Source organism: Tamandua tetradactyla, chromosome 4, assembly GCF_023851605.1.
Source record: "Tamandua tetradactyla isolate mTamTet1 chromosome 4, mTamTet1.pri, whole genome shotgun sequence".
Lineage (NCBI taxonomy): Eukaryota > Metazoa > Chordata > Mammalia > Pilosa > Myrmecophagidae > Tamandua > Tamandua tetradactyla.
The window spans coordinates 7045966-7066026 of record NC_135330.1 but is presented as its reverse complement, the minus strand read 5'-3'; the positions used below and the strand labels follow the sequence as shown (position 1 = coordinate 7066026).

Genomic DNA, 20061 nt, shown 5'->3' with positions numbered 1-20061 from the left:
TTTCCTTCTCAGCACAGACTTTGCCACATCCCATAAATTCTGATATGTTGTGTTCTCATTTTCATTCATCTTTTGCCAATGTCTGTCTTATGTACTTTGGAGCTTCTTGATTGGGAGCATAAGCATTTATGATTGTTATAACTTCTTGGTGAATTGTCCCTTTAATTAATATACAGTGTCCTTCTTTGTCTCTTATGATGTCTTTACATTTAAAGTCTATTTTGTCTGATATTAGTATAGCTGCTACTGCTTTCTTTTGGTTACAACTTGCATGGAAAATCTTTTTCCATCCTTTCATTTTTGCTCTATTTGTATCCTTGTGTCTAAGATGAGTCTCTTGTAAGCAGGATTATATTTCTTAATCCATTCTACCAATCTTTTAACAGGTAAGTTTAGTCCATTAACATTCAGAGTTATTACTGAAAAGGCGTTTCTTGAATCTACCATCTTATCTTTTTTTATTCTATTTATCAGATCTATATATTCTTTTCCCTCTTTCTCTTTTTATCCTTTACATTACCCTTACTGGTACTCTTCAATTCTATGCCCTCCTCCAGCCCTCCCTCTCCTGTCTTTTTTTCTTTTTCAATTGGCAGAACTCCCGTTAGTATTTCTTGTAGGGCCTGTCTCTTGTTCACAAATTCTTTCAGGAATTGTTTGTCTGTGAAATTTTTTTTTTTACAGGGGCAGGCACCGGGAATCGAACCTGGGTCCTCTGGCCTGGCAGGCAAGCATTCTTGCCTGCTGAGCCACCATGGCCCGCCGTGTCTGTGAAAATTTTAATCTCTCCCTTGGTTTTGAAGCACAATTTGTTGGGTACAGAGTTCTGGGCTGGAAGTCTTTCTCTTTCAGGATCTTAAATGTACCATGTCACTGCCTTCTCGCCTCTATGATGCTAGTTGTGTAGTCTGAACTTAGTCTTTTGTGATTCCCTTGTATGTAGTAGATTGATTTTCTCTTGCTGCTTTGAGAATTTTCTGCTTCTCTTCAACATTAGACAGATTTGATTAGTATGTGTATTGGGGAGGGCCTGTTTGGATTTATTCTGTTTTGAGTTCATTGGACTTCTTTGATGTGTATATTTATGTCCTTTGTAAGAGTTGGGACGTTTCCTCCATTATATCCTCAACTACAATTCCTAGCCCTTTGGTCTTCTCTTCTCCTTCTGGGACCCCACTGATTCTTATATTTGTATACTTTGTTTTGTCTATCATTTCTCTGAGATCCAATTCAAATTTTTCCATCTTTTTTGCCATTTGCTATTTTGAGTGTTCAAAATCAGTTATCCTGTCCTCTAGTTCACTTATTATTTCTTCTGTCTCTTCAAATCTGGGGTTGTGTGCCTCTAGTGTTTTTTATTTGGTCAAGAGGGTCTTTAATCTCTGTGATATCTGCTATTTTTTAATTTACTCTTTCAAATTCTCCTTTATGCTCTTCTTCTTGATCTCCTTTATGTCATTAGCCATCCTACTTATTTTATTAAATAGATTTATATGAACATCTTTGATTAGTTGTTCCAAGTGTCTCCTCTAGTGTTTTGATTTGGTCATCAGGTTGGACTGTATCTGTCTGCATTGTGATGTGCTTAGTGATCTTCTCTTGTTTTCATTGCGTATAAATATCTTGATCAATTTACGTTAGGAGTTGATTTCTTTCAGTAGTCTAAAGCGTTCTGTATGCAGGGTGGATGTGTGGCAGGATACAGGGTATGGGGCAGGGCACAACAGTGCGATAATGCATTGCAGTGCAGGTATAGGTGCAAGTTGGGGATATTATGGTGGTGCTTGTGAATGTGAGCACCCCGCGACCAGGGAGGACTTAGCTGTGCGGGTGCACAGACCTGGGGGGCATTACCCTGGTGTGTGCTGGTCTAGGGCACAGGGCCCTTTGTGCATGTGTACAGAGCTATGGAAGTTGGCTGGTATTATGCCCGCATGGGCTGGGTGCAGATATGACCGAGCTGTGTAGGTCAGAGCTTTCTCAGAGCTCGAAAGTGTGACTGAGGGCCTTGTGCATGTGTGGGTATATAAGTGCTATAAACTGATGTTCACAGAGCTGAAGGGCATGACTGGGGGCCCTGCGCAAGCGTGGGTCTAGGAGTGCCATAAACTGATGCACAGAATTCAGGGGTGGGGGGTGCGGCATGAGGCTATGGGTTGGGGGCAGGTGTAGCTTGGGTATGGAGGTATGTGCCCGCAGCTTTTATGTGCTGACAACAGTCTGCAGGGAGCAAGGGGGAGGTAGTGCTTAGGAAGGGTGCAGGAGAGGTAGGTGGGACTGCACTTGGGCTGAGGGTGAGGGGTAGGGGGTGGGTACCTGCACTTGCAGTTGATTGGGCAGGGGCACTTGGATTGCGGGGGGTGGAGGCGGATGACCCGGTTCAATTGTTTGTGGTGTGGGGTGAGTCGCGGGTCATAGCTCCAGTTTTCTGCTTCTCAGTTCCTCAGCTATTGCAACCAGTGATGCCCAATGTGGTGCAGAAGACTCTCCCAGGTCAGTTGCACTCTTTAATTGCCATCTTAGTTGCCCTCCCTTTTCTTTCTAATTTTTCCTTGAAGCAGGGCTGAGCTCGATCTACCCTATTCTGCCATCTTCCTGGAACTACTACTATCTAAATTTGAGTACAGTTCCACATTTAAAAATATTTTCAGGGAGGGCTGGCAGCCAACGGCTCCTTTACCAGCTGCCACCATCGCCCTCCATACCCCACAATCGAGATAATGGTGGGTTGGAACAGCACCTTTGCTACTTGTGTATGCGGGGTCTTTTTCATCAGGTATGTTTATTGTTCAGCTACAAGAGACAGAGTGATCCAAATTTCAAGAACATGCTGTGAGAACCAAGAAAAAAGCTTGTCAAGGAGAGAGCTGGGCTTTCTAAGTTACCTGACCTTAAAGATGCTGAAGCTGTTCAGAAATTTTTCCTTGTTGAAGAGTCAGTAGGCCAAGGTGAATATGAGAAGGGTCTGGACCATTTGACAAATGCAGTTGCTGTGTGTGACAGCCACAACAGTTATTCCAAATGTTACAGCAAATTCTTCACCACCAGTTTTCCAGATGCTTCTGAGCTCCGAACAATTAGTCAAACCATCATAAGTGCTGAGGGCTTGGCTGAAGATGATGTGAAATGAAAAATAAATGTCTGCATAATAAAATCTCAATTTAAAATATTTAAAGAATTCTTAACTTGGAAGATGGACAGCTCTGGCGGAATAAGAACAAATTTGTATGACATGGACTGTGTACCACACTGAAAATCTATGGAAGTTAATTTTTATTTTGTGTAGCTCTATTTGTTTTGTTTCTTTTTTCCCAGTGAAAAGTATATTTTGATGAGCATTTTATAAACACGCTGAGTTATTGAAATATCATGGATTTTGTTTCTCCCTAAAGTGTGCAATTAAAATGTACATACGTGTAAGAATACTTACGTTAAAAATAGCTAGTGCTCGGTTTTGAAAGATAAGGGAGGAAAAGGTATTGAAGAATGCACATTTTTAAGGCTACTACATTTTACTATACATCAGAAAACTGGAAGAAAACTTATGTTTATCAAAACTGAGCATTAAAATCTTTTTTTTTTTTTTTTTAACATGGGCAGGCACCGGGAATCAAACCTGGGTCCTCTGGCATCGCAGGCAAGCATTCCTGCCTGCTGAGCCACCATGGCCCACCCTGCATTAAAATCTTTGAGATGAGTTTTTTCATTTAACGTCTTAAACAAATATGTTTGTGTGATGAGATTGGGCAGTTTAGTGAGGTGTGGGATTTAGTTTATCCTCCAGAGCAGCTAGTAAATAGCCAAGAACAGTACAGAACAACTGCTGGGGCCACATCAACCAGCTGGACTGGCTGCAAGCCCCCCCCCCCCCAGAACCATGAGTTCCCCAAACCATGGCAGCTGGCACCCCTTCCCCATAGGCTGCTTCCCAGAGGGGAAAGGAAAGGGACATTACCAGCAGCAGGGGCTGAGCGCAGCCAAGTTCCAAATGTGAAATTAATTAACAAATTTTAACTACTAAAAGTAGGTCCCCAGCTCTGCTGAACCTCAAGTCAAATTGGAGGTTGCTGGTTTTTGCCCCAGCACTGAGAGGGCAGGGCAGATGGAAAAAGAAAAAGGAAAAAAAGAAACAGGTTTTTTTGATCACATAGCACATAATACTTGAAATGGGCTGGGCCCTAAAGGAAAGGAGGGGGCACATAGGACCTGAAGGTACACAAACCAATATACCATCTTAAGCTCTTGATTGGCAAACCCTAGAAATGGGGGTCCTGCTCTGAAAGGATTTTTCTTTCTTTTTTGTTGTTTCTACAGCTTGACTACTCTTTGGATACAGCTGCAGGGCTTCAACTGCCCCAGGCATGGGCAGAATTAAGCTTGTTTGAGAACTTGTCTGAAGACTGTGCCTTCCATGGGAGAGGGGTGGGGCCCAGCTCAGATGAATTCCCTCCCTGAAGGAATTCAGACCCCAGGGTCTGGAAAAGGAAAGCGATTAAAGCCAGCCTACAACTGCTCCTCTGTCTCCACCACACCCCCAACAGGGAGAGTCTGCTGAAGTTAAAGGTACCATATCACCTTATGCTGGTGGGACCCACAGGCAGACAAGCATCACATACTGGGCAGGATAGGAAAAGTGCAGAGTCCAGGGGCTTCATAGGAAAGTCTTTCAACCTGCTGGGTCTCACCCTCAAGGAAAACTGATGCAGGTGACTCTTTCCTCCTGAGAGGAGGCCAGTTTGGTCTGTAATACCTAAGTAGATCCTTCTAAGGGGGGATAAAAAGGCACCATACTGGCAGGGCAAGAAGCAAGAAAACAAGAATTGAAAAATTCTGATCTGTTAAACAAAACCTAAGCTAGAGGTCTAGAATAAGCTGAACTGAATGTCAAAGAACAGATAGACAACAAAGCAAGAAAATCCTAGGTAAAAAAAAAAGTGAAAACAATTCCCAGAATAAACTAATTAAGGTAATCAAATGTCTAAACGTCAGCAAAAAATAATGAATCATACTAGGAAAATTGAAGATATGGCCCAGTCAAAGGAACAAACCAACAATTCAAATGAGATAGAGGACTTGAAACAATTAATTCAGAATGTTCGAACAGACATGGAAAACCTCATCAAAAATCAAATCAGTGAATTGAGGGAGGATATAAAGAAGGCAAGAAATGAACGAAAAGAAGAAATTGAAAGTCTGAAAAAACAAATCACACAACTTATGGGAATGAAAGGCACAGTAGAAGAAATGAAAAAAACAATGGAAACCTACAGTGGTAGATTTCAAGAGGCAGAAGATAGGATTAGTGAACTGGAGGATGGGACATCTGAAATCCTACGAGCAAAAGAAAATATAGGAAAAAGAATGGAAAAATATGAGCAGGGACTCAGAGAATTGAATGACAACATGAAGCGCATGAATATACATGTTGTGGGTGTCCCAGAAGGAGAAGAGAAGGAAAAAAGGAGGAGAAAAACTAATAGAGGAAATTAGCACTGAAAATTTCCCAAATCTCATGAAAGACTTGAAATGACAGATCTGAGAAGTGCAGTGTACCCCAAACAGAATAGATCCAAATAGACGTACTCCAAGACACTTACTAATCAGAATGTCAGATGTCAAAAAGAAAGATAGAATCTTGAAAGCAGCAAGAGAAAAGCAATCCATCACATGCAAGGGAAGCCCAATAAGACTATGCATAGATTTCTCAGCAGAAAACATGGAGGTGAGAGGACAGTGGGATAATATATTTAAGTTACTAAATGAGAAAAACTGCCAACCAAGAATTCTATATCCAGCAAAATTGTCCTTCAAAAATGAGGGAGAAATTAAAACATTTTCAGACAAAAAAATCACTGAGAGAATTTGTGACCAAGAGTCCAGCTCTGCAAGAAATACTAAAGGGAGAACTAGAGACAGATAGGAAAAGACAGGAGAGAGAGGTGTGGAGAAGAGTGTAGAAATGAAGACTATCAGTAAAAGTAAAAAGAAGAAAAATTAGATATGACATATAAAATCCAAAATGGTAGAAGAAAGTACTGCCCATACAGTAATAACACTAAATGTTAATGGATTAAACTCCCTGTTCTAGTTTGCTAGCTGCTGGAATGCAACACACCAGAGACAGATTGGCTTTTTTAATAAAAGAGGATTTATTTAGTTAACATGTAGTTCTTCAGAGGAAAGGCAGCTAACTTTCAACTGAAGTTTTTTCTTACGTGGAAGGCACAGGGTGATCTCTGCCAGACTTCTCTCCAGGACTCTGGGTTCCAACATCTTTCCCTGGGATGATTTCTTTCTGCATCTCCAAAGGCCTGAGCTGAGCTGCGAGTGCTGAGATGAGGTATGCTGAACTGCTTGGGCTGTGCTACATTGAGCTCTCTCATTTAAGCACCAGTCAATTAAATCAAACATCATTCATTGCAGCAGGCATGCCTCCTAGCCGACTGCAGATGTAATGAGCAGCAGATGATGTTCACATACCATTGGCTCACGTCCTCAGCAACCAAACTAGGTACTTTCGCCTAGCCAAGTTGACACCTGAACCTAACTACCACACTCCCCAATCAAAAGACATAGACTGGCAGAGTGGATTAAAAAACAGGACCCCTCTATATGCTGTCTACAGGAAACGCATCTTAGACCCAAGGATAAACATAGGTTGAAAGTGAAAGGTTGGGAAAAGATATCTCATGCAAATAACAATCAGAAAAGATCAGGAGTAGCTATACTAATATCCAACAAGTTAGACTTCAAATATAGAACAGTTAAAAGAGACACAGAAGAACACTATGTATTAATAAAAGGAACAATTCAACAAGAAGACATAACAATCATAAATATTTATGCACCGAGCCAGAATGTTCTAAAATACATGAGGCAAACACCTCTATTATATCATCTCAGTCTTCATCGTTTATCTTTCCTTTCGATTTCATTTGTGCTCCCAGGCCTCCTCCCTCTGTTTCTGGCTTTTTGCTTATCATGAATAATGCCGCTGTGAACACTGGTGTACAAGGTTTAGTGTGGATGTATGTTTCATTTCTCTTGGGTATACATCTGGTAGGAGTGGGCTTGCTGGGCCATAAAGTAACTGTTTAACACTTTGTAGAACTGCCAAACTGTTTTTCACAGTAGCTGCACCACTTTTTTAAATTGATAAATCTTAACATACAAACATTCCATACTTATCACATAGTTGTATATTCATAACCGTGATCATTTTTTAGAGCATTTGAATCACTCCAGAAAAACAAATAAAAAGAAAAAATTCATGCTTACCATACCCCTTACCCCTCCCTCTCAGTGACCACTAGTTTTTCTATCTACCCAATTTATTTTAACCTTTGTCCCCCATATTATTTGTTCATTCTCCATCCATGCTTATTACTCATCTGCCCATATCCTAGATAAAAGGAAGATCAGACACAAGGTTTTCACAAAAATACTGTCACATTGTAAAAGTCATATGGTTATACAATTGTCTTCAGGAATCAAAGCTACTGGAACACACCTCAACAGTATCAGGTATTCCTTCTAGCCACTCTAATACACCATAATCCGAAAAGGAATATCTATATAATGAGTAAGAATAACCTCCAGGATAACCTCTCGACAGTCATTGCACCATTTTACACTCCCACCAGCACTAAGATTCCAGTTTCTCACCAATACTTATTATTAACCATCTTTCTGATTCTAGCCATCTGCTAGGTTTCCCATTTTGGTTTTTACTTGCATTTTCCTGATGACTAATGATGTTAAGCATCTTTTCATGCACTTATTGGCCATTTATATATCTTGTTTGAAGAAATGTCTATTAAATCCTTTACCCATTATAAAATTGGGTTATTTGTCTTTTTATTATTGAGTAGATAATGAGTTTTTATTATTGAGTTATATAATTTTGGCACCAATACCTTATCAGATATATGACTTGGAAATATTTTCTCTCATTCTGTGGGTTGTCACTTCACGTTCTTGAGGCTATTATTTTCAGCACAAAACTTTTGAATTTTGATGTAGTCCTACTCATTTTTCCTTTTGTCATTTGTGCTTTTGGTATCTTGTCTAAGAACCCATCGTATTACTCAAGGTCACAGAGATTCACTCCTGTGTTATCTTCTGCACTCTCTACAGTTTTAACTATCACATTTGGGTCTTTGATCCATTTTGAGTTAATTTTTGTAAGGAAGGTGTCCAACTTTGCATGCAGATATACATTTGTCCCAGCCAAAAAATATGTATATATATATTTGTGAAATGTGCTGCTGTGCTGTAGTAACACCTTCACTCAATCTCTTGTATCAGTTTTGAAATACTTTGTTTAAAGCAGTGGGCTTAGTGAAATGTTTTATTTAAAATGTTGGGCTTAATCTGTTCTGGGTATTTAGCTCCCTGTATTTTAGATACGTGAAGTTGCAAATAGTACTAGCTGTGTGAGCTTCACCCATTCATGTCTACTCACTTTCCTCATTTATAAAATAAAGGAAATGATCCACTGATCTCTGAGGCATCCTTTCAGCGAGTTTATATAGTTCTGTTCAGAATCTTCAAATCTACCTTCTCCTGAGGAGTGCCATTGTTCGACCCTCAGGCCTTACATTGTTTTATACTCTGAAAGCTGCATTCTTACTTGTAACTATTGTGTTGATTTTCACTGAAATCATATGGTTCCATCATAATCCTGTAAATTAAATTTAAAGTGTATTCTTTAAAATAATTGGGATGATTTCCTTGTGGAGAATATTTGTTCCCCTTTGCTTTTATCTTCAGTGTGCTTTAATCCTACTTCAACTTCATTCATTTTTCTTACTGAACACTGAGAGTAAGGTTTAAAACTTGTAGCTGAAGACTTGAAAAGAATGGGCCTAGTGGGACCTTTTGTTCTCAAATATTGGCATGTTATCTGCAATCATAGATTCAATTTTAGAAGGGACAATAAGGATCCTTGGTATTATGTGGCATCTGCTGAACTGAGCAGCATTTTTCATTGTACCAATTGGCCTTATGTGGAGAAATCTCAAAGATTTTTTCTATGTACTTGGCTTTTATTTTTGGTTTACCTACAAACTTTTCTTATCTTAACCTAGGGTTTTTCTTTTGTTGTTTGGTAGTGATTGCGATGTAGTAGAATGAGTTTGAAATATAGATCTAGCTTCTGCCTCTTGTTAGACACATTACCTTGGGCATGTCATGTCATGCCACATCACATCTAGTATTCTTACCTCTAAATTAGAATATCGGACTAAGTGGCTCAAACGTTTAAGGACTCTTCCTCCAGTTACCTTCTAGATTTCTGAAAATTCTTCAACAGTGTACTTTAAAAAAAATTATCTTTAATTTTTTTAATTTAAAAAATTTTTAATTTATTGTACATAACCACATACAAAAAAACCATTCTTATCATGATCATTCCGTTCTTTTTATATAATCAGTAACTCACACTATCATCACATTGTTGTATATTCATCATGATCATTTCTTAGAATATCTGCATCAATTCAGAAAAAACAATAAAGAGAAAACAGAAAAAAATTCATACATACCATACCCCTTACCCCTCCCCTTCACTGATCACCAGCATTTCAATCTACTAAATTTATTTTAACATTTGTTCCCCCTATTGTTTATTTATTTTTAATCCATATGTTTTACTTGTCCGTCAATAAGGTAGATAAAAGGAGCATCAGACACAAGGCTCTTACAACCACACAGTCACACTGTGACAGCCATATCATCATACAATTATCTTCAAGAAACATGGCCACCGGAGCACAGCTCCACATTTTCAGACAGTTCCCTCCAACCTCTCCATTATGCCTTAACTAAACAGGTGATATCTATTTAATGCATAAGAATAACCTCTCTACTCTGGAATCTTTCAGCCATTGACACTTTATTTTATCTCATTTCTCTCTTCCCCCTTTTGGTCGAGAAGTTTTTCTCAATACGTTGATGCTGAGTTCCAGCTCATTCTAGGATTTCTGTCTCATGTTGCCAGGAAGTTCCACACCCCTGGGAGTCATGTCCCACATAGAGAGGGGGAGGGTAGTGAGTTTGCTTGCTCTGTTGGCCAAGAGAGAGAGACTGCAACTGAGCAACAGAAGAGGTTCTCTTGGGGGTGACTCTTAGGCCTAATTTTAAGTAGGCTTAGCCTGTCCTTTGAGGGATTAAGTTTCATATGAACAAACCCCAAGATTGGAGGCTCGGCCTATTGCTTTGGCTGTCCCCACTGACTGTGAGAATATCAAGAATTCTCCACTTAGGGAAGTTGAATTTTCCCCCTTTCTCACCATTTCCCCTAGAGGACTCTGCAAATACTTCCCTATTCACTGTTCAAATCGGTCTGGGATTTATCTGGGCATCATTCTGGACAAACCTACAAAATCTCATGCCCTATGCAAGGTTCCAAGTACTATGGTGTTTGATTAAGCTGTCCACATAAGTTATATTAGAAAATGTCAAATATAAATTTTGTACCAAATAAACATTTTTTGCTTGTCTAACACATATGTTAAAGTTTTAAAATATTAATTGCCATCTATTTTCAACACGCTGCATTATTGACATTCCTTTATTCTTCCTCATGCAGAAACGTTTTTAAATTTGCACATTTAGTCACTATCATTATACACTCTAGGCATTCCTAGATTATACCATCTCAGTTTTATTTTCTAACTTTCCTTCTGATTTCATTTGTGCCCCCAGGCCTCCTTCCTCTATCATTCTCACATTCAGCTTCATTCAGTGTTCTAACATCATAGTAATACAGTTAGGTAGTATTGTGCTATCCATTTCTGCTTTTTTTATGATTAGTCCTGTTGCATAATCTGTATCCCTTCAACTCCAATTACCCAATATCTTACCCTATTTCTATCTCCTTATAGTCTCTGTTACCAATGAAATTCCCCAAGTTCATTTGCTAATGTCAGTTTGTATCAGTGAGACCATATAGTATTTGTTCTTTTGTTTCTGGCTAATCTCACTCAGCATAATGTCCTTAAGGTCCATTCATGTTGTTACATGCTTCATGACTTTATTCTGTCATACAGCTGCATAATATTCCATCGTATGTATATACCACAGCTTGCTTAGCCACTCTTCTGTTGATGGACAATTTAGCTGTTTCCATCTCTTTGCAATTGTAAATAATGCTGCTATAAACATTGGCGTGCAAATGTCTGTTTGTGTTCTTGCCCTCATGTCCTCTGAGTAGACACCTAGCAATGGTATTGCTGCATCATATGGCAATTCTATACTTAGCTTCCTGAGGAACCGCCAAAGTGCCTTCCACAGCAGTTGTATCATTTAACATTCCCACCAACAGTGGATAAGTGTGCCTCTTTCTCCACATCCTCTCCAGCACTTGTCATTTTCTGTTTCGTTGATAATGGCCATTCTGGTGGGTATGAGATGACATCTCATTGTGGTTTTGATTTGCATTTCCCTAATAGCCAGGAAAGTTGAGCATCTTTTTATGTGCCTTTTGGCTATTTGTATCTCCTCTTCTGAGAAGGGTCTGTTCAAGTCTTTTGCCCATTTTGTAATTAGGTTGTCTGTCTTTTTGTTGTTGAGTTGAATAATCTCTTTATATATTCTGGATACTATACTAGACCTCTATCTGATATATTGTTTCCATATATTGTCTGCCATTGTGTAGGCTGTCTTTTTACTTTCTTGACGAAAATCTTTGATGCACTAAAGTGTTTAATTTTGAGGAGTTCCCATTTATTTATTTATTTATTTATTTATTTATTTCTTCAATGCTCATGCTATGGTATAAGGTCTAGGGAACTGCCTCCTATTATAAGATATATAAGATATTTCCCTACATTTTCTTCTAACAGTTTTATGGTCTTAGATCTAATGTTTAGGTCTTTGATCCATTTTGAATTAATTTTTTATAGGGTGTGATACAGACCCTCAGTTCTTTAGCTTTTATGTTGTTCTCATCTTTAAAACTGGGATAATGATAGTATGTACCCAAGGGGTTGTTGTTAGGAATAAATGAGATACTATTTATCCCAGTGCTTGGCATATATTCAACACTCAGTAAATCTTAGCTAAATTTGTCATTATTATTTTACACATGATCTTTAAATGACCTTTATAATAACTTTATTTCTAATTTCATATATTTTTAACTTTTTATTTTTATTTTTATTTTCACTCTTTTGCACATGGATATCCAGTTCTCTAGGCACCATTTATTGAAGAGACTGTTCTGTCCCAGGTGAGTTGGCTTGACTGCGGTATCAAAGATCGATTGTCCTTAGATGAGAGGGTCTGTATCTGAACACACTATTTGATTCCATTGGTCAGTATATCTATCTTTATGCCAGTACCATGCTGTTAAACAGTGTACTTTTGCACTGTATTTTAGCTTGCTGGCTGAAGAAGCAGTGAAAGGGTCTCTCTTCTTCCTTAAAAGCCTTCAACTGATTGGATTATCTAATTGGTGGGGGACAGCCTTAGAAACGTAATCAGCCACAGATGCAATCAACTGACTGATGACTTAATGCGGTAGCCAGTTTATCAACTACCCAGAAATATCCTTGCAGCAATGTTAGGCCAGTGCTTGTCAAACCAGACAACTGGGCATAATCATTTGGTCAAGTTGACACCAGAACCTAACCATCCACAGGTTCTGTAATTTTTATTTAAAGTGAAAGCATTTAAAACATAGGCTTACTTGACAGTAGCATTGTTATTCTATTAATAGAGAACTAGAACTTACATTTACATTTAACTTATGTAAAGTATGTAAAACCTAGTATGGTGTTCCTTCTATGCAGTCAGTAAATATTTGGTTCTTCTAATTCCTCAATAAGTTTGATATTTTTACCACCTTGCTGCCTGTCACCTGTAACCTCATTGAATCAACCTATGACCAGATTATTAATGAAATGTTATTGCAGAAGAGATTTTGAGAAAATTGGCATATCATGCGTGCAGCTATCATACAAAATTTCTTTCTTGTAACAAAAAAAGGACAGTTTTTATTATTTCTTGTGCCGCAACTGTTTAAGTGACTATTAATGGGCTTGGAGAAAAAAAACTTCAGTCAAACTTGGCTATTTAATAATGCTCAAATTCAATCTGAACATACACTTTCCTTAAATATTCTTGGATCTGGGTTGAATCCTACTTCACTTAATGGCCAGTTCTTTAGCTTTTATGTTGTTCTCATCTTTAAAACTGGGATAATGATAGTATGTACCCAAGGGGTTGTTGTTAGGAATAAATGAGATACTATTTATCCCAGTGCTTGGCATATATTCAACACTCAGTAAATCTTAGCTAAATTTGTCATTATTATTTTACACATGATCTTTAAATGACCTTTATAATAACTTTATTTCTAATTTCATATATTTTTAACTTTTTATTTTGAAATACTTAAAAAAATTACAGTTACAAAAATAATATGAACAACAACAACATATCTACCCTCCCCACAGATACCCAGATCTACTAGTTCAATCCACCATTTTGGCACATTTGTCATATAATTCTATATATTTGTCTGTCAGTTCATTTTCTGAACACTTGAGTGTAGGATATTGATATCATGGTCCTTGAACATTTAATACTGCTATGTATATTTCCTAAGAACAAGGATGTTCACTTATGTGACCACCTTAAGTACAGTTAGCAAGTTCAAGAAATTGAACATTGATATAATCCTTATAATCTATATTCCATTTTTTCATATGACCCAATAATATCACTTTGAGCCTTTTCTCCTCCCTTGCTGCGTGGATCATTTGGATTTATCCTGTTTGGAGTTCATCAGGCCTCTTGGATGTGTATATTCATGTCTTTCATTGAATTTGGAAAGTTTTCAGCCATTATTTCTTTGAATATTTTCTCTGACCCTTTCTCTCTTTCTTCTCCTTCTGGGACTCCCATCTTGTATATGTTTGGATGCTTGATGGTGCCCCACAGTTTCCTCAGGCTCTTTCCAATTTCCTCATTCTTTTTCCCTTCTGCTCCTCAGACTGAAGGATTTCAATTGTCTTTTCTTCAAGTTCTCTGATTCTTTCTTCTGCCAGCTTCAATCTGTTGTTAAGCCCCTCTAGGGAATTTAAAATTTCTGTTTCTGTGGTCTTCAGCTCTGTTTGGTACCTCTTCATAATCTATTTATTGGCATTTTCTTTGTGTTTATTTGTTGTTTTCCTGAATTCCTTTAGTTCTTTGTCCATGTTTTCCTTTAGCTCTTTGAACAATATTTAGGACCACTTGTTGTTGAAACCTGGGCATTTTGATATTTAATGTCTTATCACTGAAATTTAGACTCTAAGACATATATTCCTTATGCTTGTATCCAGCTATTGTTATGAAAAAGCTCTCCTTGAATTCCAGGACCTAACTGAGGAGAAGAAAACACCATTTTCAGTCTTTTGCTGAGTGGCCTGTGCAAGTGCTCTCCTTCAGGGCTGATCCATATAATGAGTTTGAAGAATAGTTTCAGACCAAAGCTTAGGGGCCTCCCTGATGCTTTGTGTGCATGTGTTTTGTCTTCAGCATGTGTGGGACCTTAGGAATTTCCCTGTTTATGTGGTTATGAATGTGTCTTCTTCTCTAGGAAACAGTTTCTTCAGGTCCCAGGCACCGTACTGTATATTCTACAACCAAGAATCCCTTGTTTCAGGCAGCATGACTTAATTGTTCTCCCATAGTGTTCTGTAGGAGAACTCTGAGCGGCCTTCTACATGCAGGGCAAGTTTTGGTCTGGCAAGTTCCTCAGGCCACCACCAGACAGACTAGGTCGTACATACATGTACCCAGTATGTGTGCAAGGGTTACTTTGCTCCCTCCAGATTGGGACCAAGGATCCACACCCTGGGAGTGTGGGCTCTGTTTTGAGACAGTGAGGGGTGGGGTAAGGTCCAGCCAGGGCTATAGAGATCCTACCACTCTTAAGTAGACTTTTTATTGATTTGGCACTCCTCCATTACCGCAGTTCTTTAATTGTTTTCTGGAGCTGTGAGAAAGATGTTTCTACCAGTTCCTGCTGGTTGTTCAAAACTTCTGTGGGGGACAGAGCCCTGAAATATCTCACTCCACCTCTAATCTTAGAGTTTTATTTGTCATCTTCTTTCTAAAAGATTGAAATGCTTTTTTTTACTACGTTATTTAATCATTTTCCTATTTTTCTCCCACTTCTAACGCATCTTGATATGTGTTACTCTTTGCTGCAGCACTTGGTATTTGCCATCATCTAGTGGACACTTACTGAGTGCCTTCTAAGTACTTAACCATATGCTAGGTATTATAAGAGATGCAAAGTATCATAACACACCATCCCTACCTCAAAGAATCTGAAGTCCATTTAAGAAGGTATATCCATATGAAAAGCTAAATAACACTTTAAGGAAATGCAATGTTAGGCATTTTAAAGCAGTATATAATTGAGAGCTAGTTCAATTGTACAGAAAAAGTACTATTAGTTATAAAAGAGAATTGTTGTGAATGGGAATAGTTAGAAATTATTATGAAATAGGTGAAGAACTTGAATAAGACTTTATGGTTTAAAGATAAACTAAGTCATTTGGGTCAAATCCTGCTTGCTCGCTTTATTTGTAAATAAAGTTTTATGGGAACACTACTACCCTATTTGTTCGTGTATGGTCTATGGCTGCTTTTACACCACCACATCAGAATTAAGTATTGAGATAGAGACTGTGTGGCCCACAAAGCCTAAAATATTTGCTATCTGGCCCTTTTCAGAGAACTCTGTGGACCCTTTGCTGTAGACAATGGGGAACCATCACAAGTCTTTAAGTATGTCAGTTATGTGGTGAGGCTTGTGTTTAGATAGATGTCTAATTATTTTTATAATCAGACAATGGCTATAAAAAACAGCTTTTTTTTTAAGATACAAAAACTGGTATGGTATAGGTTAGAATGGATTGAGGGGAGAAAGTGAAGACAAAGACTTCAGTTAAGCCTGAACTACGGACATGGTATTAAAAATACAAGGGGACAAATTGGGAGTTGTTTTAGAGGTAGTCTTAATCAGATTTCACTCCCAGTGGAATAAAAAAAAGTAGAAGATTTATAGACACAGGTATGATCTGTAGTGTGTTTTTTGGATACATTTTTAGTGTGACGTTTAGTGTGTCAAGTGGAAGTTTGCAATTTGAAATAGAGATTTGACATTCAACTGAAAGGTTAGGGTTGGAGTTAAAAATTTGAGTTATCAGTATAAGATTAGTCATTGAAACTTTGGGACTGGATAAGGTTTCCCAGGAGGAGCATATTGTGTCAGAAAAGAAGATGGACCCTGTGTAATATGAGTGTCATGTTAAGAGACATAGACAGAAGAAGAGTTTGTTAATTTGTTAAAGCTGCTGGAATGCAATATACCAGATAGAGAATGTCTTTTTAAAAAGGAATTCATTACATTACAAATTTACAGTTCTAAGGCAGTGAAAATGTCCAAATTAAGGCACCAACAAGAGGTTACCCTTATTCAAGAAATGCTGATGCTGTTCAGATAACCTGTCAGCTGGGAAGGCACATGGCTGGCATCTGCTGATCCGTTGCTCCTGTGCTCCGTTGCTTTTAGCCTCTGTTTCCTGTGGTTCCCTCTCTAAGCACCTGTGGGCCTTCAGTCAGCTGCTCTGGGACACAATTCTGGGTTCTGGCTTGCTTAGCATTTCAAGGGAAGGTACATGGCAACATCTGCTGGCTCAGCCTGTATCTAGATGTCAACTCTCTCTCTCTCAGTGTTCCAGGCATCTTCAAACATCCGTGTTTGTGTCAGCTCTGAAGCAACTGTTCTCCAAGTGTCTCTTTCATTTCTCTAAAATGTTTTTCCCTTCAAAGATCTCCAGTAAACTAATCAAGACCCACCCTGAATGGGCAGAGTCATATCTCCATCTAGTCAAAAGGCCATACCTACAATTGGGCATGACACATCTCCATGAACATACCTAATCAAAAGTTTCCACCCTACAATATTGAATCAGGATTAAAGGGCATGATTTTCTAGGGTATACAGCACTTTCAAACCAGCACATTCCACCCTCTGGACCCCGCAAAGACATCTTCTTTCCATATATGAAATATATTCATTCTACCACAAGTCACAAAGTCTTAAATCAATTCAGTAACAATACAAATGCAATACAGAGTCAGAAACAGTACAAAATCTCATCAAAGTCAGATACAGGCATTGTCTGTCCTAAAGCAAAAAATTCTACTCTGGCTATTGACCTGTTAAACTCAGAACAAATTATCTGCTGTCGATATGCAAAGGAGGGACAGTCAAAGAATGCATATTCCCATTTCCATAGGGTTATAGTGAAAGGAAAATGGGTCAAAGGTCCCAAACAGTTCCTAAAACCTGCAGAGCAAACGCCATTGGATTTTTTTTTTAATTAAAAAAAATTTTTTTAAATACCAAAAAGCACCAAACAAACGCAAACACTCGTAACTTTTGATCATTCCGTTCTACATATACAATTAGTAATTTACAATATCATCACATAGTTGCATATTCATCATCATGATCATTTCTTGGAACATTTGCATATATTCAGAAAAAGAAATAAAAAAAAAACCAGAAAAAAATTCATACATACCATTACCCCCCACCCCTCACCCTCACCAATCACCAGCATTTCACTCTAAATTTATTTTAACATTTGTTCCCCTATTATTCATCTTTATTCCATATGTTTTACTCATCTGTGGATACGGTAGATAAAAGGAGCATCAGACACAAGGTTTTCACAATCACACAGTCACATTGTGAAAGCTGTATTATTATACAATCATCTTCAAGAAACACGGCTACTGGAACACAGCTACTGGCAGTTTTCAGGCAGTTCCCTCCAGCCTCTCCACTACATCTTGACTACCAAGGTGATATCTATTTAATGTGTAAGAATAACCTCCAGGATAACCTCTCGACTGTTTGGAATCTCTCAGCCATTGACACTTTTGTCTCATTTCTCTCTTCCCCCTTTTGGTCAAGAAGGTTTTCTCAATCCATTGATGCTGAGCCTCAGTTCATTCTAGGGGTTTTCTCAGTCCTTTGACGCTGAGTCTCAGCTCATTCTAGGATTTTTGTCCCACATTGCCAGGAAGTTCCACACCCCTGGGAGTCATGTCCCACGTACACAAGGGAAGGGTGGTGAGTTTGCTTGTTGTGTTGGCTGGAGAGAGAGGCCACATCTGAGCACAAAAGAGGTTCTCTTGGGGGTGACTCTTAGGCCTAATTTTAAGTAGGCTTGACCTATCCCCTGTGGGGTTAAGTTTCATATGAACAAACCCCAAGATTGGGGACTCAGCCTATAGCTTTGATTGTCCGCACTGCTTGTGAGAATATCAAGAATTCTACTTGGGGAAGTTGAATTTTCCCCCGTTCTCATCATTCCCAGAAGGGGACTTTGCAAATACTTTTTTTATTCATTGTTCAAATCACTCTGGGATTTATCGGGGCATCACTCTGGACAAACCAACAAAATCTTATGTCCTACTCAAGGTTCCATGTACTTATGATGTTCAGTTAAACTGTCTGTATAAGTTATATTAGGGAATGTGCTAGTCAAAATACAAATTTTGTACCAAATAAACATTTTTTGCTTTAGTCTACACATAAGGCAAAATTTAAAAATATTAATTACCATCTATTTTCAGCACCCTGCAGTAATGACCACCATTGGATTTTAAAGTCTGAGAGTCATTTATCCTTGTGGCTTTAGAAAGCAGAAGTCCCTCCCTTTCCAAGGGCCTACACAGCAGTCTTGCTTTCTCTCCAAATGCTGGGATGAGTTGCAACACCGGGGTGCATTGGGGGAACCACCTTTCTCTTGGCCTCACTCTCTCCAAACATCAGGGTAACACTGGGATCTCTGCCATCTCTGGGACACATGCTTATCTCTCCAGAACAATGGGATGGCAGCCAGACTCCCCCCAATCCCTGGTTTATGCACTGCACTCTCTCCAAGGCCTGGGGTGACACAGCCATTCCTGAGCAATGAAGCAGAAGGTCTGCTCACTGCTTCTGGGGCAAACTCACCCTGTCCACATGTATGGATGGGTCCATTCTCCTGGCCTGACATTTCCTAGCTCTAGACCTTAGCTTCCCTGGGTCTGCCTCTGAAGTCATTTTTCCTTCAACTTGTCCCTGTTCTGTCCCTTTTAGTCCAGACTTGTATGTGTCCATTCATACAGATCTCACAAAAAATTTGTTGAGTTTCCATGTAGTACAAAGCCATCAGAGAATAGGACTTTCCACAAATCCTTTCTGGGTAAGTTCATCTCCCATCTTGGCCTTTCCTGTAATGGCTGACTGCTTCCATGTTTGGATAAATCCTCACGTGGGGCCCTGTTGACTGGGGTCTTACTTTCTGGAATCCCAGAATTTTCCAGATCATCAATTTCTGGTTTCTTTGTACTCAAGAGTTCATTTCTCAACTTATCTCTTTCCTGTTGCATTTTACTATAAATGGCAAGGAACAGCCAGCCTGCATTTTCTACATTTAGTTTGGAAATTTCTTCTGCTAAATATCCAAATTCATCACTCTCAAATTCTAACTTCCACCCACAAAGAATACCTTCCTTCCAGTCTGCAACAACATGTTCACTATTTCTGTCTAAAGCCTCATTGACGGTATCTTTAGAGTTTGCATTTTTACCATTAGTCTTTGCAAAACATTCTAGGCCTTCTCTATCGAGATCCCCACAGTTCTTCCAAAATCTTTCTCTTATCCATTAGAAAGATGTTCTAACATGTTTGGTATTTGCAAACCTCAGCATCCCACTTCTCTGATACAAAAATCTGTTTTGGTTTGTTAAAGCTACTGGAATGCAATATACCAGAAATGGAACGGCTTTTAAAAAGAAAATTTATCATGTTACAAGCTTACAGTTCTAAAGCCACAAAAATGTCCAAATTAAGGCACCAACAAGAGGTTACTGTTTTAGTTGCAAGCTGCCAGAATGCAATATACCAGAAATGGAGTGGTTTTTAAAAAGGGGAATTTATTAAGTTGCAAATTTAAAATTCTAAGGCTGTAAAAATGTCCAAATTGAGGCAAGGCTATG

General features: G+C 38.6%; 1 protein-coding gene and 1 pseudogene across 6 annotated transcripts in view; both read left to right on the top strand.

Moving 5' to 3' along the window:
• NUP210L (nucleoporin 210 like) overlaps positions 1 to 20061 on the top strand; it is a 272420-nt gene that overhangs the window by 64943 nt on the left and 187416 nt on the right. The gene's annotated exons all lie outside the window — the stretch shown is intronic.
• LOC143679875 (mitochondrial import receptor subunit TOM20 homolog pseudogene) lies at positions 2481 to 3611 on the top strand (annotated as a pseudogene).